Source organism: Equus caballus, chromosome 4 (assembly GCF_041296265.1).
Source record: "Equus caballus isolate H_3958 breed thoroughbred chromosome 4, TB-T2T, whole genome shotgun sequence".
NCBI classification, from domain to species: domain Eukaryota; kingdom Metazoa; phylum Chordata; class Mammalia; order Perissodactyla; family Equidae; genus Equus; species Equus caballus.
Window position 1 is genome coordinate 89,537,845 of NC_091687.1, and position 25,018 is coordinate 89,562,862.

Consider the following 25,018-nt stretch of genomic DNA (forward strand, 5'->3'; position numbering starts at 1 on the left):
GACCATATAAACACCGAGAGAAGAGCATCGCGAGTGGCTGGCATAAAGAACGCTGAGAAGGAGTGGCTGGGGGTTGGAGGAGAACCAGGAGCAAGGTCATGGGAAGAAACAATAGCATGAAAAAGGGAGGAGAGCTTCTACCTTAAAGCATCTCAACTGCAACCTTTGAAGGTATAGAAAAAGATTTAAAAACTTCACAAAAATTACCAAAGCTTAATAAACAACCCAGTGCTACCAATTATAAGGCAGATAAATCTAGACTGAAAAACCCGACTAGTCTTGAGTTCACGGCAGAGCCAGGATTTGCTAGAATAAACAGAGACTATCTCAGAGAAGATAATGTGAATGCATCACACATTCCCCACTGATTATCTTCCTTTTCAGACATAGGGGCTACCGCAGCCAAAACTCAGCTTGATCATCCGTTTCTACTACTCGTTGGGGGTTGATCTATGGTAGGACCTACAAATTGTTCTTCCTCATCCCTGTACCTCTACACCTTTCCGCATCCAGATGGAGATCTCACACCCTAGGTAACAGCTGGGCAATAAAGATGGGGAGCAGGGGTGGCACAGTGCATTCTGGGTGATATGACCTTAGGAGCAAAGAGCAGTAAGGGAGGGTATAAGGCAGAACTCTTTGTGGAACTTTCTTCATCTCCTCCTACTTTTGACTGCTTATAAAATAGAAACTTCCACCCTTTTGAAAGTATTGGTATCCACCCTTTTTTCCTTCTGCTATGAAAAAGCAGTGGCATATAGTTCTAGCAAGAGTAGCATTTTCGGCTCTCTCTTTCTCCAACAGCCTGCCAGCAACATGTGGTAAGTTATCTGGGGAGACTCTTCCTTTATCTGGGAGGGGCCTATTGTTTATCAGTGACTAAGGGGATGTATTAGGAACCCAAATTTACATTCAGGCCCCAGTCACAGTCTCCAAACTAGCTTCCAGCAAAAGCTAGTTTTGAACTGATATTTCGAACTTACCTGATTCTTTCATGTTTTTATTAATTGCTTCAGAACCTGTAGGGGGAGGAGATATGTTTGGCTACTTCAAATGCTTCAACATCCTGGCTGCAGTGCACGCTGCAACTGTAGTTTTAACATTCTATATTGATTCAGATGCCAGAGAACCAGGAAATAGGGATTTCACAAAGTTATGTCCTTACAAAAACGAAAGCCTGCTAGAAACTGGAGGCTGGGCAGGCAGCTTTGCCTAGCAACCTGCCTTCCATCCGTGGGCAGAGTGGGGCCAGGGTTAATAAATTCATTCATCTCATCTGTTGACCAACATCAAATCTGAACAGAACTAGCATTATTCAGAGATGAGTGAATAGAAATGATTTTCAAAGCTAATGAATTTTATGAGGAGGAAAATGTAGCAGCCATAATAGCCACTCTGACATAAATAGGGAGCTAATAAAGACTGCCAGAAACAGAGAAATACAAAGAAGAGCAGGACATTGGGAATCTGGGAAATTCAAGGCCATGAAATTTGTTTGTATAATCTGTCTATTAAAAACATGGGCATGTTTACTTCCAAGAGAGAGTGGAAGCTGTCTCTCCATACAGAACTTCCATTCACTTTAGCACCAGAGTGTCAGGGATATGAGGACCAAAGGAGAAACAAAAAGGAAAAAGAAATGAGGTTTTTAAATGTGCAAGATGGACAGTAAGAGATAGGAGGTGGTCTCAGGAAAAACCTTGGGACAAGAGCTGCCCACCGTGGCAAATTTCTAAAAATTTCAAGTATGGGGGGATGATATACAAAGGGGCAGAGGATATTCTCTCCTATTCATAGCTCCTTCCAACCCCACAGATAAGTTTCATTCCTGTGTCTCCCTAGAGCCTTTCTCCTGATCTAGCTTAATAGAAGGAGATCAGAGAACCAGGTCGCAGTCTTAGCTTTAAGTCCAACCATCAAAGACCCAATTGTAAGAAAGAATGATTTAGGAAGTAGATGTGATCAATTTAGACACCTCTCTCCAAGACAGAAGAATATTTGTAAATGTTACAGAATTCTACCCTGATATGGGAAGCATAGTGTCACAAATGAGAGTCATAATTGAGTCCACCCACAAAAGGTGGACCTAGGCAACTAACACCAATTTATCGGCATTTCAGCAAAGCTGAATCCAAGAAGCTTCCTCCCACCCTCTTACTTTTTTTTATTTTCTTGCTCTTTCCAGTTCTTCCAAATAACACCAGACTTGGCATGGTGCCATAGCCAGCAACAGTGATGTAGGATGATACATAATCGTACCAAACTGTATATATCTTCCTATACATTTCATTTTCATACCAAGCCATATATTGAATTTCAATACTGGCAAAAGCTTTCAAACACTGATGTTCTGAGACTTAGCTGATGAGCATTGGGAGTGCGAAGGGAGTTCTCGAGGAAGTCTCTTCTTTCTCACTTCTCCCCTTTGCTTTCCCTCAAGAAGGAAATCCCTATCACTATTCAGCCTTCTTTCATTCTTTGGGAAGATCTTATATATTAAAAGATCACATAAGTAGTATGGCGCACTTCTTTGTCCAGGCTCCGGCCCCCAATTCTCTTTGTTCTTCTCTCCTCTATGTGGCAGGCCATTCCAGAAATTTGAGTTTGAGATCCAATAGAGGGAAGAGACCCCTTGGACCCTGCTTTCTCTCACTATTCTAGGTATTAATAAGTGGTGCTTGTTGCCACAGTTTGTTTTCTATCATTCTGATCAGCAAGGGCTGCAGGCTAGGACTTCAAATGACAAAAGCCTCAGACTCACATTTATTCATTTATTTATTCATTCATTCAGCAAAAACTTGTTAAACACTGCTATGTGCCAGGGCCTCATCCAGGTTCCGAGGATACAGTGTGAACAAAACAGACGAAAGCCCCCGTCTTCTTGGAGCTTACATTCTGGTTGGGGACTGTATGCAGTTGTGGTTTATATCAGCTCTTGGATGTCTAACTGGCATCTCAGACTTGACAGGTCCAAATAATTCTTGATTCTCCCTCCCCTTCAAACCCGTTCCTCCCTCCATCTTTCCCATCTCAGGAAGGGGTATTGCCATTCATTCTGTGGTTTAGGCAAAAAACTTTGGAGTTATCCTTGATCCCTCTCGTTCCCTAAACTATACATCCAATCTATCCATTTTCAAGTCCTATGGATTCCATTTTCCAGATATATTCCAAATCTGACTGCTCTTCAACCACCCTGGTCCAAGTCAAATCTCCCTTTCACTCTGGGCTGCCTAAACACAATTGTAGCTTTTTTTGAGATGACTCTCCTTGGTAGGAGAGGGGGAAAATAGGGAAGTAATATTAGGAAGTGAACAATCTGTCAGGTAGAGATTAGACTGCATTTTGGCATTTCTTATCAGCTCTATTTCCCTTAAGAAACCATAGACAATTTATAAGAAAGAATTCTAAATGATCTTTCTCAGGCCCTTAGGAAAAGTCTGTGAAACATGGCCTAAATATGTTATTTCCTTGAGTTTGCAAGCTGGGCCTGCTTCCCTATGTCCTCATGAACACCTAGTTAAGCCAAGAGACAGTGAAAAAGACATACAGGAGAAGGAGAAAGAAAGAAGCAAATGTATTTTTGTAAATAGATCTTTTTTAATGTGAAAAAAGATCACAGAATTTTCTTGCTTAAAACCTGTCAATAACTTCTTATCACATTTAAATAAAATGCAAACTCTTTACCATATTTACAAGACCCTATGATCCTCCTCGCCCCCTCCCTACTTCATCTCCTGCTAGTCTCTCCATCATGTCAGCGACTCTTGCCATCTTGGACTTCTTGCTCTTCCTTGAATATGCTAAGATCATTCCCTTTCAGGATTTTTGTTAATTCCATCCTCTGGAACACTCTTCACCAAGAACTTCCTATGGCTTACTCCCTCACTTCATTCATTTTTCTGGGCAAGTGTCACCTTATAAGAGAGGCCTTCCTTAGCCATCCCAAGTAGGTACTCTCTCCCAGTAGCATTCTATCCCTTTAACATGCATTATTATTCTTCAAAACCCTTAGATTTACCTAAAGTTACAAATTTGTAAATATATAAATTTATATTTTTTATTTATATATAAATATAATGTACATTATATTATATTATATTTGTATATATTCATTTATCCATCTCCTTCATGAGAATGTATGCCCCAATGTGACAAGGATTTTGCATGCTTGGTTCACTATTATATCCTCAGTACCTGGGACAGCAGTACGTGGCACACAGTAGACACTGAGCAAATATTTGTTGATTGAATGACTAACTGAAAACTCAACTGAAAAGTTTCACGTAGACTATGAGAGATTTTTGGGTTTGATTTATTAGTGCTAGGCATTGTTGGTGGTATTAGATAGCCATCCTATACTTTCTTCCTTTTTATCTTGTTCTTAAAGATGAAATACTAGGTGCCAGGAAAAATCAGAGTGGAACAAATATCAAGGGATTTGTATGGCTTATCCACAGCCTCTCTGAGGCAGTTCCCTACCTATCCACCCTCTGCTCTGTGCTCTCAGTTTGGCCCTGATATGTCCATTAGTTATGATCCAATCATGTTTGTGAATACCATAGCAGTATAGCAATGACTAGATGAAGAGAAAGAGGCTTCTGCTTATAAGAAGAATGTAACAATACCATTTCAGAGGCTGAAAATTCACTATAAGGAGCCTGCATCTGGTTAGTCTTCATTCATGGAGTCAGGCTGGCCCAGAAACTGAGCAGGCCCTGATGAGCAGGTAGCGCCAACCTACTGGGTGTTTCAAATGAAGAGAGAACTATGACCTGAGAAGGTTAGCTTTAGAAATGACAGACAGAAGGCAAACTAGGGACATGTCAGCAGATGAGCGAAGAGAGATTGATATTTAGGGAAGGCATGAGATCTGAAACGTCAAACTAGTCTTCTATAAAAGAATAGAAGGATGTTCCACTGATTTTATATCTGGACCAAACTGCTTTTACACTTGGGACTAGGCTAGAAAAGGGTTGGGGAGATATTTTTGATGATAGTAGGTCGGGGAAAATGACTGGGTGCCATTAAATCTCCAGAGAGATTTAATGGAAGAAGAAACGAATGATGATAGAGAGCAATTTGAAATTATACCCCCAGAGGGAGCCTGGAACCAGGAAATTATTGAAAGTCGCCCTCTGATGGTAACAGCTGGGAAGTCCTTAGTAAGAACAATTGCGGGACTTCTCTTTGATGATTCCTGGGAGGAAAAGCTTGGGAAAAGGATGATTCAGGAATCCATAAGCAGATACAGAGGAATTTTAAGTTTTAGGGCCAGTTTAAATATGAGCCAAGGAAAAAAAGATATTGATTGGGCTTTGAGGGGATCAATATAGCTAAATAGGTCTTGGAAAGCTGATCAAATTAATAGTTATTATATTATACATGCATTCTGGGTGTTCAGATTCATAATTTGGGATGTGAAAAATAGCCTGTAAATAGTGACTAAAACAAGATTTGAGCTTTACATAATTAGAGCTGCGAGTCCAATCTATTTCCCCAACACCTGTCCTCTTTCCCTCTTATGTCCCGACATCTTTGAGTGGTTACGAATATGCTGGAGGTTGGGGTAGGGCGTGGTCCTCTTTCTTCTTTCTTACCGTATAGCCTTAGGCAGCTCCTCAAGATGCACAGACTTTAACCTTTACCTGAGACTTTGTCCTCTGGGGAAAGAGTCCATTGGACAAGTTGCTAGAGTCGGCCCACAGATACCCCTCAGGGGATCTATGAGGTTCTATGTTGGTCCGTGAGCATTTTTGGAAATTCTCCTGGGAAGCTTCATAACCCAATTTATAAAAAGAAAAAATATATAGATATGCACTATATCAGATTAAAATCTTAACCTAATCAAAACCTCTACTAATATAGGGGAAAATATCCACACATGGAAGAGAAATACATCATCCTATTCAAAAACTCTTTGGTCAGATACTTTATTTCACACAATTAAAACATTCCATGACATTACTTTTTTAATGTTTGGAAAACTTTGTATGCCTTTTTATGACCTAATTTAGTGAGTCTAACATATTTCATAGAAAAACATAAAATATCTAATTTCACTGAAGGGCTTAATAGCAGATTAGACATTGAAGAAGAAAATATCACTAAATCTGATGACATAATAAAAGAAACTATCCAAACTGAAGCATATAGAGAGAATGAATAAAGCCTCAGTGACATGTAGGACAATATCAAATGGTCTAACCCATGTGTAATTAGAGGTCCTTATAAGGGGGGGATATTTGAAGAGATAACAGCAAAAGCTTTCCAAATTTGAAGAAAAATATCAATTGACAGATTCAAGAGGCTCGACAAACCCAAAGCACAATAAACAAAAAGAAAACTGCACTGAGATGTATTATGCTCAAATTTCTGAAAACCAATGATAAAGCAAATGGGGCAAAATGTACACAATTCTTCAGTCTACATTAAGGGTAGCTACTATTCTTGCAACTTTTCTCTAAATTTTAAATGCTTTTAAAATGAATAGTTACCAAGAAAACAAGATGAAACCAAAATTGCGGTCAACCTTAGGGAAGGTGGAAGGGGAGAGTTCCCAGGTAAAGTCTTCCTTTTTAACTCCATCTGTTCAGGAGGATGATACATTTCTTAACTTTGTAAAAATTGCATGTTGAAATGTTAAGGGTAGTTGCTAAAAGAATATACAGATATAGTCACAAAACATCTTACTTGTTAGTCCTGTGAATGTGTCCTTGCTTTTAAATACCAATTTTATAGAAGTACCTCTCTCAATACAAATGTTTTCTATCCATTGTTTACCTAAGAAAACTTTGTATTCATGTCCATAAAACTCAATACAACTTTAGAAATATGCATTTTAAAAATTTCAAGTAGTAATTTGATTTACATTCCAAATACAATTAGCAGAATGTCAAAATCATATGTAGTCATTTTACAAAGCACAAGTATTGACAAATGAATACACGTTTCAGATGTTGCTCGTGCTGAGAGACCAATTATTGCATCAAATCAACTGTTTAACAATTATATTAATTTCTTCTGATCAGAAAGAAATTTTAAAGCATTTTTCTTCCTAAAATGATGATTTGTTAGTGATAGACAGGTGTTTTATTTATGTTTTAAGAACTTTACTGGGAGAATTTTGTTGATATATAACGCATTACAATATTTCCATTTAAAATTATAGGAAATACACTCCTGCTTAGCATTTTTATACACAACATTTGGTTTTCAGGAAAGGATTATTGACTTAAGTAGGAGATGCCTGAAAATAAATTTATAATTTTCAAATAAATAGAAGGGAATGAAGAAAAATTGACACAATATAAGTCAAGAAAGGAAAAGGAAGAAAACATGGTAAATTGAAAGCACAAAATAAGATAGTAGAAATTAAGTTCAAATAAACCAATATTCACAATAAACATAAATGGAATAAGGTCACCCATAAGATAGACATTCTCAGGTTGGATTTTAAAAAGCCAGCCATATACTGTTTATCTAGGCACATCTAAAATATAATAAGACAGAATGACTGAAAACAGAGGAATGGAGTTCATAGAGAGAGCGTTCTGCTCACTCTCTTTTTCCTGTTATTAAATCTCTTCTTCATCTCTCTACTTTGCCTCCTATGCCATCACATTTCTATGTTATAGGTGAGGTCCAAGAGTCTCCCCAACAAAATACAGCCACTAACAGCAGCTTAGTGATGTCCAGGTGAATCTAGGCAGGTACAGGATTTTCTTGGCTAGGATAAAAAATACTAGAAGTTGTTTACTTGCATCTGGCAGAGCCAGCAAGACAACTTCACCACTAAGTGTGTCAGACATTTACCTATGATGCTGGAACTGGCCTCTACAAACTTCATTTTTCAGATTCCCTTGCTAGCCAGCTTCTGGTTAGGTTCTTTCAATTGGAGGAACTTTCAGAAACTGGAAAGTTTAGGAAGGAAGAAGTCTCTTTCAGTTTCCCGTCTGAGTCTGCAAACCCTCCAGCTCCAGACTCCAGCCTCCAGCTTCTTCAAGAATTCTTAGCAATAACCTCACCATGCTCCCTCAGGATATAAGTAGTAACCATGCCCACTATACTCTTACCCATTTGGCCATGTCCCCTTAAGAGATCTGGGCTACACTACCTCAGCAGTTTACACACTAGCAGTAAAGTGTCCTTTTCTCTAGGTTCTGCTAATATCATGTCTTCCATTTTGTTCCCCCAGCTCTAGGAATGGTAGCTTCTTTCTAAAGATATTACTCTCTGAGTTAACTCAACCTCTCTTTTTGCTTGTTCAGTGTTCCAACAACTGTGTAACCAATTCCCTTTATTAAATACTCTTCATTTGAAATTAGACCTCAGTCGGTTTCCACTTTTCTGACTGGACCCTCACTGATACAAGGACCTTGATCCTGTCACCATCCCAAAGGAAATTATACTTGTCCAAGAAGTATCCTAAAAGCCTTAGTAGAACACATGTATGCCAGGAAGGGAAAAATATGAGGGCTTTTACATCAATGTATCTTCTAAGGGGTCCAGTTTTGGAGTATATGAGGATATCTCCTCCCAGGTAAAGGACTGACCTGCCTTACACTAAGAAAAAGGCACAATACTTGGAGGCAACAAATGATACTTTTGGGTATGTTGCATTGACAAATTCAATAGGTGATTCTTGAAAAACTATCAAATTTGAGTGGAGCCGAAAGCAAGAAAAGTTTCTTCAGCTGGTTCAGTCTGCAAACAAGCTGTTATGTCATTTGGCTCTTACAATTCAGTAGATCCAATGATGCTAAAAGGTCAGGATGATGAAAGGAGTCTGTGTGAAGCCTTGATAATAGGATCATATCAGTGACTCCTAGGGTTTTGGGGAAAAAAGCCATGTCCTTGCGGACATGTCCAAGTAATTATTCTTCTTATGAACCCATGTTATAATTTCTTTGGGACAATACCCCAAAATAAAAATGCTCAGTCATATGATATGCATATGTCTGTCTAATATAACTTACCTAAGAAATGCTAGATTGCTCTCAACAATGGCTTCCTCAGTCCATTTTCCCACCAGTAGTCCTGGGGCTTCCTGTATTCTCACGTCTTGCAGATATTATTCTTGCTATGCCCAGAAACTCATTGATCCCTTTGTTTGTTTGTTTTTTTACCTCTGTGGGCTCATCTCCCAGTTTCTGTGTGATTTGCTTCTAGCCTGTCCTAAAAACTTCTTTAGAGGATTGCCCTTGGGCTGTTGGAGCCACTTAGCCCAGAGAATATGATGTGCCTGGGGGTCATCCCAGGGCATCCTGTAGGCAATGGGTGACTTCAGGATTAGGTATTAAAGCTCAGCTCTTTTGCCTCAAAATGGTTTTGACTGAGGTGTGATTTCCTCTCTAGAACTTCTGCACAGGATCAGGTTGAGGCTAGGACTCCGTCTGAAATACTCCTTGTTTGGTTTCTTCTGTTTTTCTGTCCTGCATCCCCTACTCCCTTACGTTTATCCTGAGATGACTTCCTTACTAAATCACTTGCAAATGAAGCTACATCTCAAGATCTGCTTCTGGGGAACATGATCTAAGATACATCCCCCCATCCACAATTGGCATCATTCAACTTTCCAATTTTTTCCTATCTAATAGATGTAAATTAATATATCGCTGTTGTTTTAATTTGCATTTCTCTGATTATGAATGTGAGCATTTCTTCGTATCTTTATCAACTTCTGCAAATGCTGATTTATATCTTTTGCAAGATTTCTTTTGTATATTCTAGATATTAATTCGCTGTCAGTTTTAAAGAATATTTAAAGAATATTTAAAGAATATCTTCTTTAATTCTTTTTTCTTCTTCTTCTTCTTCTCCCCAAAGCCCCCCAACACATAGTTGTATATTCTAGTTGTGAGTGCCTCTGGTTGTGCTGTGTGGGATGCTGCCTCAGCATGGCCTGACGAGTGGTGTCATGTCCATGCCCAGGATCTGAAGTGGCGAAACCCTGGGCCACCGAAGCAGAGTGCACAAACTTAACCATTCGGCCGTGGGGTCAGCCCTTCTTCTTTAATTCTGTTATCTGCCTATTAGTTTTTTCCCTGGATAGAAAGCGTCTTTTTTTAGTACCTTCACCAAGACTTTTTTGTTAACCACTCTAAAGTGAAGAATTCAGAGACATGTAGTTAATTTACAATGTCATGCAACCACCACCTTTATCTAGTTCCAAAACATTTCCATCACTCCAAAGTAAAACACCCTGGGCGTTGAGCAATTTCTCTCCATCCTCCCTATCCTCCAGCCTGTGGCAACCACCAATCTGTTCTATCTCTATAGATTTTTCTATTCTGGATATTTCATATAAATGGAATCATACAACATGTGACCTATTATGTCTGGCTTCTTCCATTTAGCATAATGTTTTGGAGGTTCATCCATGTTATAGTACATGTCATTATTCTTTTTTTGGCTGAATAATATTCCATTGCACGGTTTGTTTATCCATTCTTCCTTTGATCGATTTGTGCTGTTTCCACATTTTGGCTATTGTGAATAGTGCTGCTATGAACATGTGTGTACATGCACTTGTCTGAGCCCCTGTTTATAATTCTTAGGGGGTATATACCTAAGAGTAGAATTGTGGGATCATAAAGTAATTCTATGGTTAACTTTTGAAGAACCACCATACTATTTTCTACAATGGCTGAACCATTTTACATTCCCACCAGCAATGTACAAGGGTTCCAGTTTCTCCATATCCTTGCCAATACTTACTATTTTCCATCGTTTTAAATTGTAGCCATTCTAGTGGGTGTGATGTGGTACTTCACTGCGGTTTAGAAAGCTTTAATTTTAATGTAACCAAGTTCAGCAACATTTTGCCTTATGGTTTGTGTTTTCCAACTTTTATTTAAAAGTCCGTCCCTGCTTCTAGGACATAAAGATATTTTCTGAATTTTTCCCCTATGACTTTTTTCCCCACATTTAAGTCTTTAAACGCATCTAGAATCCTCCTTTGTATTTGATGTTAGATAAGGATCCAGTTTATATTTCTCAATATAGTGATGATGTTAGATAATAATTCGGCTTATATTGTTCCACACAGTGAGCCAGTTTCCTCAACATCATCTACTATCAATCAATTAATCTTCATTTCTCAATGGATTTTTGGTACCTTCTTTAGTACAAGTTAAATTCTGATACTTAAAGGGTTGTCTCTAAATTCTCTGTTCTATTCCATTGATCTATTTGTTTGCTCTTGAGCCAAAACTTGTTCATCTCAGGTGTTAAGAGCCAATATTCTGTTAATATCAAGTAGGGCAAATTCCACCTCTATAATCTTATTTCTTTAAGGCTTAATGCTTTTAAAGTTGAATTTTATTCATATTTAAGGCTAAGGTTATCATCTTCCTCAAAATATCCAACTGGAATTTTGAGTTAGATTATTTAAAATTATAGATGAATTTAGGGAAACATTGTTACAATATAAAGTTGTACCATACAAAAGCATGAAATTTTCTATTTAAATCCTCTTTATATCCTTTAGTAGTTTTTTTCAAAAAATAAGTTGTTACACTATCAAGTTGTCCCATTTAAGAGGATAAATTTCCTTTTATTTAGATTTTCTTAGTATCCTTTACTAGAGTTTTAAAGTTTTCTTCATAGATATCTTATGCATATTGGATTAAATTTAATCCTAGTTATTTCATAGTTTTCTTGTTACTACTGTGAATAGTGTTTTATTTTTATTACATTTTCTAGTTGGTTATTATTGGTTTAGAGAAATTTTTTACAATGGTTTGTTGATTCTGTTGGTTTATCTGGATCAATGATCATATCATTTGCAAGTAATGGCAGTTTCGTCTCTTTCCTTCCAATCCTTTCAGCCACTTGTCTTTTTCTTTCTTATAAAATTGGCCAAGACCTTGAGTATAAACAATAGGAGAGAGAGGGCATCTTAATCTTGCTCCTGATCTAAAGTTTCTCCATTAATTATGTTTGCTGATAGATTTTGACATACAAACTTTATCAAGGTGAAGGATTTCCTTCGATTCCTAGTTTTCTGAAAGGTATTTTTTCCATCATAAATACGTGTTTATCAAAAATCAAATGTTTTCGCTGCCTTATAGTGTCAGGGGTTTTTTTCTGCATTTTTCCCTTTAGTCTGTTGATGTTGTGAATTTTGTTGATAGATTTTCTTAAATAGACTCATACCTCAATTTCTGAGATAAATTTTAATTGATCAAGATTGGAGGACTGGTGACAATGAGGTTTGAGAGAAAAGGTTTTTAATTTCTTCTGTCTTTAAAAACCTTATGTTGACCCCACTTCCCTCTCCTTCCCTTTATAGCAAAGTTCCTTGCAAGGTTTGTCTGTACTTACTATCTCCAATGTGTCTCCTTCCATTTTTCTTGATCTCGCTTCAAACCACCTCACATCCCTCCCCTTTACTAAAACTGCTCTCCTCAATGTCACCTGCATTGCTTCTTCCAATGGTGATTTTAGGTCAAATCTTATTTAAACTATCAGCAGCACTTGTCATAGAAGATCACCTCTCCTTGGTTTCCAGGGCACCACCCTGTCAAATGCGTATTTAAATCTCCTCCTCTCTCCTAAGATCTAGACTCAAATATCCATCCATCACCTTCACGTCTCCACGTGGATGTCAAACATGTCCAAAACTGAGCTCCTAATATCCACTCAGTGCAATAAACACCAAACTGACTTCTTGCAATCCTTCCTGTCTCAGTAAATAGCAATTACTTTTTCCCAGTAGCCAATAAACCTTGGAGTCAACCTTTGCCCTTTCTCTCACATCCACATTCAATCCTTCAGTAAATCCTGTCAACTTTACCATCCAATATCCCTGCTACCCCCATGGTCTAAGCCAACACTGTCTCTTGACTGGGTTCTTGCAATATCCTCCTAACTGATCTCCTTCTCTTAACCTTGATCCTCCTTTCCATGTCAGTCTATCTCAACACAGCTGCCAGAATGATGACGCATGCACATATCAGATCATACTGCTCCTCTGTTCAAAAGCCTCCAAAGGTTTCCCATCTCACTCAGAGGAAAGGCCAAATTTCTGTCAATGTCCTGTAGAGTTTTACAAGTTATATCCTCCACCCTGCCTCCCCAACTCCTTCACCTCTATGATATTCTCTCTTAATACTGTCTCTCTTGCTCAGTCCACCTCACTCACTAACATTCTCATGGTCCTCAAATACACCAGGTGTACTCACATCTCAGAGCCTTTCCACTTGCTATGTCCTATGTTTGGTTTAATCTTCCCCAATATCTACAGGCTCGCTTCCTGACCTCCTTCAGGTTTTCCATGCAGCCCTCTCTGTCATCTTATTTAAGATTATGATAGTCTTCCTCAGCCAACATTTTCTCATATCCCTTCCCTGCTTTATTTTCTCATTATGACTTGTGAATATCTAATACACTATATTTTATGCATGTACTTTATTTATTTTATGAGCTCCATGAGGTTAAGCATTTTTGTCTGTTTTATTTTTTTTTTTATTTTTTATTTTTTTTTACTGTTCTGTCCCCAACATCTGGAATAGTGTTTGGCACATAGTAGGTGAATTTGATAAATAATTTTTGAAGAAATGTCTGCTGGGTATCTCCTGTGTGCCTCTCTAGATCTACTTGTCACTTGTTTCTACCTCTCTGCCCATTTCCTGCTGTCTGCTCTAGAAGGCGGACCTGTTTGATCTGCATCATTTGTCCTCTGGTTTCTGGAACGGTTTGGTAAATAGGCTCCCCAACAGGAGATGAGAGGGAAGAAGGAGATTGAAGTTAAATTATATATTCCCCTGACACTTTGCCTGCTGGGTTATCTCAAATGAGTGTCACAGCTTTCTTCTAGGTGGCCCTCTCTGCATGACTTTATATTTCTGGGTCTTCTTTTTTCCCTCTGCTTTTTGGGTCTAAGCGTGGCAACAACATTATGTACTATGCTTTCCTTTGTGTTACATGCTCAGAGTGAACCCAGAGTGTAAGGATATCTGTGTATCCTGTGGCTGCTCACCAAAAGGCTCCTACTACAGAGAAGGCTAAATTATCAGGTAGATAAAATGACCTGTCCTGTAGATGTCACTTGGTCTCTTTCCCAGCACTGAGAACTTGTTTCATGGTGTCATGAACAAAGTGAAATAGTGGCAGATAGGAGTTTATACTCCATATCTAACATGGATTATAACACAGATTTTATTTTTCCTCTTCAGGTTATCAACCTGTGATCAGCAATGACCTCTGAGCCCTCACAGTCAGGTGAATGGTGGCAGATGAGTTACACTAAATCTCTTCATTCATGAATGGGACTTTTTCCTTACAGTGGAAAAAACACTTATTCTGGATATGAATTTTTTTCTTTGTCTACTCTTCTTCTCCCATTAGCATCATTTTTGGTCTTAGAGTTGATTTACTAACACAATATTTTGTGTAACTGTTTTGGACCAAGAAATTCACTCTTTCATAAAAGAAGCAGAGCAAAATGTTAATTATATCCGATGGGACTCACTGGTTTTACCATGTACCGTGTCATCCAGATGTCACTGGGTAGAAAGGCTTTTGAGGATTCAGTTTTGTTGTCAGCTGAGATACAACACTTGCAGGATCAGGATGCTTGATGGGGCATGTGTCTGACCCAGGACTATATAGGGGGCTGTTTCTCCCAAAGCCAGAATACATGCGTCAGGGTAAATGTTGGAATGGGATTCTCCTGTCACTTGCAAAGTAGTTTTTCTCCTTCTCCACTGCTTTGGATTTTGCTTGTTTAAAGCTCTTAATACCAAGAAAGGAATGTTTCCACCGGGAGATCCACAATGGTCTCATTGAATTAGAAGCCGAGACCACCTCTTGACCATTTGGGGCTCCTGGTGCCACTGGGAAAATAGATTAAAAAGGAGGTTATGATGTTGGTTGGTGTGCATTTGATCCTTGTAAGGTTGCTGCTGTACTAAGAGGGCAAAAGTGGAGAGAGGCGTATGGATGGAATCTCGAGGTCTTAAGAGGGGGAGGACATAAATGTCTGGATGTCTAACGGTAACTGTCAGGGAAGAGTCTCAACTATTGTGTATCAAATGAAATTTTTTCCCTAGTGACTGCTATTATTTGCTCTTTTGAAACTTACTTTCCTATTGGTTCCTAATGATTCATCTATTAGAACGGTCGTTTTCAGTTCTTATGACTCCTTGCTGTTCATTCTACAACTTAAATCTTATATGTACGACTTTAAGCTCTCCCCTAACCTCCTTATTCACCCTAGTTCCTAGTGGCTTAGATTGGAGGGAGGCAGTCTGGCTCTCACCCCTCTCTCGCTGTCACATGACCCTCTGATAAGAGAGTGGGGAGGACAGATAGCAAAGATAGAAACCTTCTTTTGGGTTGCCCATGAAGAAATTGTCTATGTCTCTCTTTGGTTCGTCTATGGGCACGGTGTAGGCAAGGTGGTAGTTTCAACAGGCTCCACTGAGAGCAGACTAACTCTCGAGCTCTCCCCCTGGCTACCTTCCGACTGGGGTCCTCACATCACATTCTTTTCATGTGTGTACATCTTTGCCTTGCTGTGGCAGTCCCAACAAGACTGTAACCCCTAAACCCATCCACCCTCTGCAGCTAACTCCTGGGCAAACAGGCATTTGGAGGGTCCCACGCAGTTCTTTCCAGGAAGTGGGAACTTGGTGAGGGAGTAGTCCTGGCTTCCTCTCTTCCTTGTTAGCCATCCCATACCATCTCTTCTCCATTTTTTCCTCTTGATCTTAAAGCACAGGGTCAATCGCTTGGCTAAGAAGTCATTCACCTGGAGTACCAACTGCCAGCTTCCCGGACAGGACATTGGTAGGTATCCTCAGGAAAATCACTCTGTGAGGAATTACTATGCTAAAATGAGTCTTTCTCGTTTTGGTCAACAGACAGTCTCCTAAATTAATTAAAACGTGTGTCAGTTTATAAGGAAAATAATGCAATTTCTCTTTTAAAATAGGGCCAAGTCTGGGATCAGATAAGCATCAACCGCTCCTCGATAACCCTGAGTTGGACACTCTTGGCTTCTGTCTACTGATGTCCAGCTGCAGTGCTTTGACCCTGTGGGTAAGCCTCTTGCCATTTGGCTTTTAGAAGCATGGATAATCTGATATCCTTAACTATACATCTGAGAGGAACTGGTCTAGCCTTGGAAAACAATATAGGAAGGCATTTTAGCATCTGGCTCTATTTTATGCCAATTCTCAAGGTCATGTGCTATGTTGGAAAAAAAATTATTTAACCCAGTCCCAACACATTATTCTGCTTAAATCAGCACCTGACAGATAACAGAAGGCCTTACTTTCTCTGCTTTCCATACTGATTCCACTGGGGGGGAGATTATATCCTGGTAGGAATGACGGATTTCTTTATCTTCTATACCAAGCATTTACAGTTGGACACCTGGAATTGACTTTTCCACAATGATATACTACACTCTAAATGAGATGGGATGCCAAGCAGCAATATCTTTGGAGTGGAGCATCACTTGTCTGGCTGCTCAATGCCTTCAGACATCCACTCACAGGTGGCTCTCTTAGGTCCCTCTCTGAGCCCTCTAATGGCTACCTGATATCTCTCAGGCTAGCCCAGTTTAAAAGTCTCATTCCCATAAATAGGAGCATGGCTGGGCACTTGTCACCCAGGACCCTCCACAGCCTCTCTCAGGATTGCAATAAGACCCCAGGGTATTTACAAAGGTCTAAGGGTGTTCAATTTCTTGATAAGTCTGCTCTGATCTGATGGAAATTCCTTGATACCGGCTCTGTTATCATTATTATTCTCTCATTCTTAATTCTGAGGATTTCTTATTACACTTGGGGATATTGATGGTTTAGAGGTTATTGGCATACCTTGCCTCTTAAAATTTTAAAATTGATTACTATCAAATGATTCAGGAAAAAATATATGTGTGGGATGTGTATAAATTATATTTGTGTATGTATATATGAGCATGTGTATACACACAGAGTGAGAAAAATATGAATAAAGCAAATGTGGTGAAAGGTTTAACATTTGAACGATTATTGTGAAGGAAATATGGCAATTTTGTGTATACTATTGCAACTTTGCCTAAAATTATGTCAAAATAAGAAGTTAAAAATATACAAATACATATGTAAGGTATGATTAAGAAACTTAAAATATATATCCCATAATATCAGCAGTAATTATTGCTGGAATGTGGGATTACAAGACAGTTTTATTTTCTCCTTTTGGTTTATCTATCTTTCTAAATGTTCTACAATGGAAATATATTGCCCTTGCTCTGTAATAGGGATAAAAGAACATTAAAATTATAAATTGGTAAACGGTAATGTTTTTCAAAATTGATCTTATTGGCCATGCTAACTGTATGGTGGTTATTGCTCTTCTTGGGGAATGCAGCTTAGAGGTGGAGTTCCATAATGTGTGGTCTAGATCTCCTGTTCTTAGTGAACAGATATTTCGTTCTGTCATCTAAACAAGTTAAACTAAAAAAAAAAAAAAAAAAAAAAAAAGACCACTGGTATTCCTCTAGTCCTCCAAAATTACTGATATTTTACTGAATATCTTTTGATATCCCTCCATATCTACTCTCTACATTTCTCATCCTCAGAAATCTGACCCAGTCAAGATACTCTCTTGTTCTCTGGCTTCCAGTTGGGTTTGGCCAATGGTGAACAAGTGAAAACAGACCCATGGGAGGGAGGAGAGTGAGATCTTGGTAATTTTTTCTAGGTCTCTTCCTGGAAGACTTGTTGCAAGCTGGCTTCGTCCCTTAACTGAAGAACATTGCACCTGTCAGGTGAACCTTTCCACGCAGCTCTCTCTCTTTAGGTTCTGGTAACCTGTTGCTAAGCCCCTCTCCTTGCTCCTTCAAGTCTAGGAATGGTAATGGCACCCTAAGTTAATAGCTGCAGGATACCGAACTATCCCTTGCTTAACCTCTACTCATGCCATTGAGAATAGCGCTTTTATTAAACTCTTCTATTGACCCAATTTGAATGTGCTATATATTTTTTGCTGGGACTCTAAATGACATGGGACAGTCTGGTGCCTTGTGGCTTTTAAGGCCTTTATGGAAAATTCAACAACTATGCCTAATAGCCTTCAGCAGAGGTCATTTTCCTACCACTTAACTCTTTAATTCTCCCATAGGGTCCCTTAAAAAGATTGGCCACAGATGACTCATAAAACTTGTTGTGTGGGTCTTTAACTTGGCTCAGATATAACATCTACTACAATTATTTGCTGCCATTGATACAGTCAATGCTTGCCTTTAGATCTCTGTCCACTCCAACTAGCAGCATCCCCTTCACTTGTGATGCTCAGCAGCACACTCTCAGCATACTTCACTACGGTAGTTCGAATTCTCCTGACTTGTACCACTTTGTGGTGTGGCAAGACCTTTTTCTTGGTGTCCTGTTCTCCTTCAGAATTTTCTTGTAGGATTGTATCAATGATGTCCTTATCTAGAGCCCATTCAGGGGTGTTTTGCACATACCCAAGCTCCAAAGTCTCAACGCCTTTTCTGACTTCTGAGCATTAAGTGTCTGCTGTCACAAGGATTTTCCCCTGAAGGTGATTTTTTCCAAGAAGGAGACTCAGTGCCTTGCCAACTTGTCTAGTTACCAGCATCTTATTCCAGTTTATCTACTTAGTCACCCATCAGTCTTCTACCTTGGGGCTCCCTTGAGTGGGAAGCCTAAGAAGCAGGAGGGACTCAAGTCAGTACACAAGAGTTCTATCATTCTTCTTTGAGGTCTCGCCCCTGCCCCTTGAAGTCTCCTTGTTAGATAATGTGTCTCCTAGAGCTCTGGCAGAACATTGAGTGTTAACAAAAAAAAAAGTGGTCTCTGAACCTCTGGATATGCATATTGCCACCACCAGCTCCTAATTACAGCCCTGGAGAAAAGCAACTTTCAGCTCTTGTTGAACTGAATTTGGCATTCTGGGAAATATCAGGAAGGTTGACCTACCACTTCCTAGTCAACAAAGTGCCTTCTGTCTCCACCAAAGTATAAAGAGTGGATGCTAAGACCCTTTAATCCTAGACCTAAAACACCCACGATGAGGGGCTAAGGAAGAGTCTCACAAATATCCCAGGGGACCATCACTGTGACATTGTCTATGAACCAGAACTTGTTAAGCTGATGGTTGTCTGAGAAAAGTGTTTTGCACTAGCTATACAAATACTTGGGAAGATGGGAAGGTAGGTCTACTTTCTAGGACACCAGAATAAAAGCTACCTCTGTATAACAGGAACTACATCAGGATGGGCCAGACTCTGAATGCAGTCACAGTGGTCCTCTAACTAGGACTGAATACATGTTCGAGGGCTCCTGGGTAACAAGGTAAGGTTGCCTGTTGCAAGGACATTACTGTAGCTAATGGCCAACAAGTCATCAAATGTATCAGAAGACCCCATCTGCCTCAGTCATTCTGGTTACAAAGGAGATAAAAATTCCCAACTCAGCTTTAAAAATGGTGCTGGGAAGAGAAATTAAGAGAGATTAGCAACCCAAGGAAAAATATATCTATGATTTAAAACTCAGAATTTAACACCTCAGAATTCTTAGATGTTTTCCCTTTACTGTGCAACCCGGAAATTCATCAGGGAAGTAAATGCCTCATCATAGATTTTGTATTAGTAATTGAGTAACTGAGGGACCACTGTAACAGGGAGCAGGCCTTAATGGAGAAGAGATCTGAATCTCCGACTGCTGCACAGATGAAACATCCATGCTCCCAGCTAAGATCAATCCCTCCTCTTGTGCACTAGATATCATTGCCTTTGCCTCCTCACAGATATCAGTCCTGCAATTTTCCTCCCTTTCTCTCTTTCATTAGTAACTTTTTGTTTCCTCTTGGATCATTTTCATTAGCATTAGCATATAAACAGGCTGTTTCTCCCCAACCCCTTCTACTTCCCTATCTTAAAAAAAAAGAATCACTTCTCTTGACCCCATTGTCTCCAACCAATTTCCACTCAATTTCTTGCTCCCATTTGCAGAAAAATGTCTCAAAATAGTGCCCTATAACCATGGTCTCCACTTTCTTCCTGTTCTTTTCTAAATCCATTGCAATCTGGCATTGACTCCCACCACTCCACGACAGCTGCTTTTATCAAAGGTTGCCAATGACCACTGAGGGCTAGAGTCAATGGCCAGCTCTCCATCCTTCATCCTACTTGTCTTAGCATGAGCCTCTGACAAAGTGGACCACTCTCTTTTTGGATACACTTTCTTTACTAGGCTTCTAGGACATCACATTCTTGGCTTTCTTCCTATCTCACTGGTCACATCTTCTGAGTCTCCTTTGCTGGTCCCTCCTCACCTCCCTCAGTTCTTCATGTTGGAATGACCCAGGCATCAGTCTTAGCCTTTCTTCTCTCCTCCCCCTACACTCACTCTCTTGTTGATCTAATTCAGACTTAGAGCTTTAAATTGCTGTTAACTCCAAACTTTTATCTCTAGCCCAGACCTTTCTTCCAAACTCCAGACACGACATTTCATTGCCTATTCAAATTTTCCACTGGGATGTCTAACATACATTTCAAACTCCATATCTCCAAAATGGAACACTTGCTCTTCCCCTACAAACCTGCCCCCTCTTCTAGCCTTCTCCATCTCAGTTGATGGCAATTCCATCCTCCCAGCTGCTCAGGTCAAAGAACTTTGAGTCATTCTGACTTTTCTCATTCTCTCACTCCCCATAGCCAATCCTTTAGGAAAGTCTATTGGCATTTCCTTTAAAATATATCAGAGTCTGACCACTTCTCTCAACCTCCCCTATCATCACTCTGGTCCAAGCCACCATCATCTCTTATCTAGATTAATGAAATAGCCTCCTAACATGTCTCCTTGTTTAAACTCCTCAAACATAGCAGTCAGAATTATCCTTTTAAAGATAAGGTAGATCATATCATGCTTCTGTTCAGAATCTCACTGACTCTCCACTCTACCCAGAGGAAAAGCCAAAGTCATTACAATGGCCTATAAGGTCCATATGATCTGGCATTCTCCCTTCCTTCTTAGCATAATTCTGCTGCAGCCATCCTGGTCTCCTTTCTGTTTCTTGATCTCATCCCCTAGGGTTGTTTCTTTAGCTGTTCCCTCTGCCTGGAGAGTTTTCCCCCAGATATCTCCTGCCCTTCAAGTCTTTGTTCATATCTTATTTGTGCAATGAAGCCTATCCAGATCACTCTATTTATTACTTCAATCTAACCCCTACTCCCACCCAGCACTCCTGATCCCACTTAACCTGCTCTACTTTTTATTAAATTCATACCTTTTATTACCTTACGTACTATATAATTTACTTATTGTTTATTTTTATATCCCTTCTGCTAGAATATAAGATCACGAGGGCATGGATCTTTGTTTTATTCACCTGTGTATTCTACGTGCCTATGACAGTGCCTGACACAATGTGAACACTCAATAAATATTTGTTGAAATGTATGTCCTGGCCCATGAAAGCCTGTTTTTTTTAGGTAAAAGCCATGAGTACACACAGCCCCAGAAGGAAAGGCTCTAGCACTGCCTCTGGGGCTGCTAGATGCACTCCAGTCCGATCCATTGCTGACCCCTGCTGGAACCCACTGACCAAGTAGCTGGCCCTCCCTCAACTAGATGAGTGGACCTAGAACTCCTTGGGGACAGCAGGATGATAGGATGCTGCTGGTACCCTCTCTGCCATCTACTTGTACCATACACATCCTCCTGGAGCAGCAATAACTGTGCTCTTGCCTTTCCCCGGGGCTTTTTCTGATTCTAGGGGTCTGCAGACAACAGACTAAAGCTTCCTTTGGTTTTATTCGTATTTGATAAATGTGTCCTTTTGTAAGGACCCAATTAGTCAGAGGGGGGAAAACCCTGCTCTTAGTTCCACCTTCAGAACTAATAATTTCATCTTTAACTAGATTAAAAATTGGTATGAGGGAGATATATTTTGAAAAATATTAATGCGATTTTTTTTCTTATTTTTTTCCATGTGACCATTCCGTTTTTAACCAGAGGCATCCATCTGTCTCAGAGAACATCGTGATTGTTCATTCTCTGAGGAATGTAAAGGTAAATAATGACTCCAGTTCAGCTTTTGAACTATAACTATAACTCAACAATAGTCTTGAAAGCTTTGTTGGGAAAGTAAATGAAGCTCCAAATTCCAAACACCCAAATATTAACAGTGAAGCATGTAGCCTAGACATGCTACCTACAAGCAATAGGCATGCCTACAATCAATAGGCAGAGCCAACTCAGAGTATGATGGTGGGAAGTTGTCATCTCCTGAGGGAGGAAGTGAAGTGTTCTTCCAATTGGAAGAGCCAAGGAGGTGGGAAGGTCAGAGGGGTTGAGAGTAGACTTACCTGGAGTTAGGGTCCCTGAGAAGGAACCCATTAGCCCCGTCGTTCCTTGGGTCTTGTTCCAGAATAGGGAAGATGGACACGACATCAGGAACCCCAGATAAGTTGAGGTAGAATCTGGAACTTCTGGGATGGTCCCTCACTTCCACTCCATGTTCAGCGTGGTGCTTGGGCAATATGGTGCCATTCAAGAAGTAATTCTGAAATGGCTGAAAGGTGTCTAGGCAGATGGACCTGTGTTTGCACCCCAGTTCCCTGTGGCCTTGGTGTGGTATGGAGGGGAACCAGAATATCTTTCATGCCTTGATGAGAGGGTGCAGAAATGCTGAGAAAACCCAAAGTCCAGAAGAGGTCTGTGTTTGGAATGAGAAAGTTGCATCCAGCAAAGAAACCTCATGAGAGGCTACAGCAGGACCACAGGCTCCAGCAGCAAGCGTCAGAAAAGCAGCTAAAAGAACCAGCCAGGACCTGTTGCAACTCATCGGGCACAAGCACTATGTGTCCAGAGACCCACAGAAAAGCAACACAGCATGGAAAATGAGTGAGGACTCACAGAACAGCACAGTACACAGCCCTGAGACTGCTTCCCTTTCTGCCATAACGAGGATACATAAACTCCTGGATTCAGAAACCATGGTGGGAAGGAGCAGGGAGACCCTTGGAAGGAGGCAGCCCTGAGAGAGAGTTTGACAAATTAAAATTTTTCCTCTGTCATTAACAGGAGTGGGAACTTGTTAATAAGTTGTGATTAGCTATAGATAATACAGGATGCTACCATCTTGTAAACGTTCGTATGTTTTTGACTACTTTTCTTTTCTTCCCCTTTACTAAACCAGAATATTTTGAAAGGGGAACTAGCATTCGGGGTCAAACTTTGGGTCATCAAAAGCTATTGTGGAAAATGAGAGGGATAAAGAATATTCCAGAGAAAAAAAAAAGTGGGTGTAGGATTTTCCTGAGGGAATTTAGATTGGGCTTAATTCCTGTGTGATTTAACCTTTTTTGGCACCCTCTCACTCCTGCAATGAGCTTAGAAAATGGGAATGGGTCTCTGAATTCCCAGTGAGGGATGGGGGAAGAAACCCCTCTCTAAGTCCTGGAGTAGGCACGAGAGCTCCTGAGCTGACACCCCTAATATATTGGCAAAATGGTTCTTGGTTGCTTTAGATTCTTAGTGTACTGTACTTTTTCTCCATATAAAATAATCTCTCTTTGCTCCACTAATGTTTGGTACTTTGAATTTTATTTTGACTCTGATATTAATCTTATCACCCTGCTAGCTTTTATTAATATTTGCCTGGTATATCATTTCCTACTCCATTATCTGCTTTTGTTTTTTAACCAATAGTATTTTCCTTTCAAAACATTTTTAAAAAATGTTTTAACTTATGCAAGCAATACGTAAAGATATTCTCCTTTTAAAAGAGCAAATGCATTATATGTATAAGGCTAAAGATCCACTGATTGTCTGTCAATTCTGATTCTTTCTTTAAATTGCCGGTTACTATGCTTTCACCACCTTTTTTGGGTCCTTGTCTCTTGAATTTTTGCTTCTTTATATATTCTGGATATTACTCCTGTACCCATTAAATATACTCTTCAGAGTGTAGCTTGATATTTAGTTTTGTTTAGGTTTTCAGACATAAAACATTTTAGAATTTTAATGCAGTCAAATCTGTCTTTTCCCTCTTTAAATTTTTATTTTAAAATTTCTTGCGTCCTAAACAAGAAGGCCTTCCTCACCCAATGATGATATATTTTCCAGTATTTTTGATTAGTACCTTTTATAGCTTAAAAATGTTTAGGTCTTTACCACCTGGAATTTTTTTTTTCTGAAAGATTTGAGATAGAAAGTAACATTAAGTTTAATTTTTCTTGTCTCATGAAGAGCCCAAGAGCATGTTTGTTTTCAATTTTTTATTTTGGGGGGGCACTGGTGAGGAAGATTTGCCATAAGCTAACACCTGTGCCAATCTTCCTCTGTTTTGTATGTGGGTTGCTGCCACAGCATGGCTGATGAATGGTGTAGGTTCGTGCCTGGGATCCAAACCCACGAACCCTGGGACGCCGGAGTGGAGAGTGCAAACTTAACCACTATTTCAGGGGGCTGGACCCCAAGAGCCCAATAGCATCTATTGACTAGTTTGTCTTTTCCTCACTGATGTGAACTGCCATCTCTCTTACATGCCAAATTTTTCTATATTCTCAGGCCTGTTTCAGAGTTCTTTATTCAATTCCACTTACCTATTTGCCTATTCCTGTACTATACTACACTGTTTTAATGACCATAATTTTGTAATATTTTGATGTCTGGTAAAGCACTTCTCTCTCCCTCTCTCCCTGTCCCCCATGATCTTCTGTAATATCTCCTTGAAAAAGTTTCATGAAAAACCTTTTTTGGGGGCTGGCCCCATGGCCTAATGGTTAATTTCTGTGCCTTCTGCTTCGGCGGCCCAGGTTCAGTTCCTGGGCTCAGACCTACACTACTTGTCAGCAGCCATGCTGAGGCAGTGACCCACATACAAAGTAGATTGGCACAGATCTTAGCTAGTTCAAAGCAAATCTTCCTCAAGCAAAAAAAGGAAGATTGGCAACAGATGTTAGCTCAAGGCAAGTCTTCCTCTGCAAGAAAAAAAAAAATCTTTTGGGGGTTTTTGATTGGAATTGCATTAAATACGTAAATTTGAGAAA

General features: G+C 39.7%; 1 long non-coding RNA gene across 1 annotated transcript; it reads left to right on the forward strand.

The window, feature by feature from the left end:
* The first annotated feature begins 384 nt into the window (after positions 1-384).
* Positions 385-23,045, forward strand: LOC111773253 (uncharacterized). The gene is made up of 8 exons (XR_002807586.2): positions 385-533; positions 14,178-14,223; positions 15,720-15,792; positions 15,938-16,044; positions 17,698-17,764; positions 19,222-19,313; positions 21,978-22,034; positions 22,579-23,045. It is a non-coding gene; the product is annotated as an uncharacterized lncRNA (long non-coding RNA).
* The last annotated feature ends 1,973 nt before the right edge of the window (positions 23,046-25,018 follow it).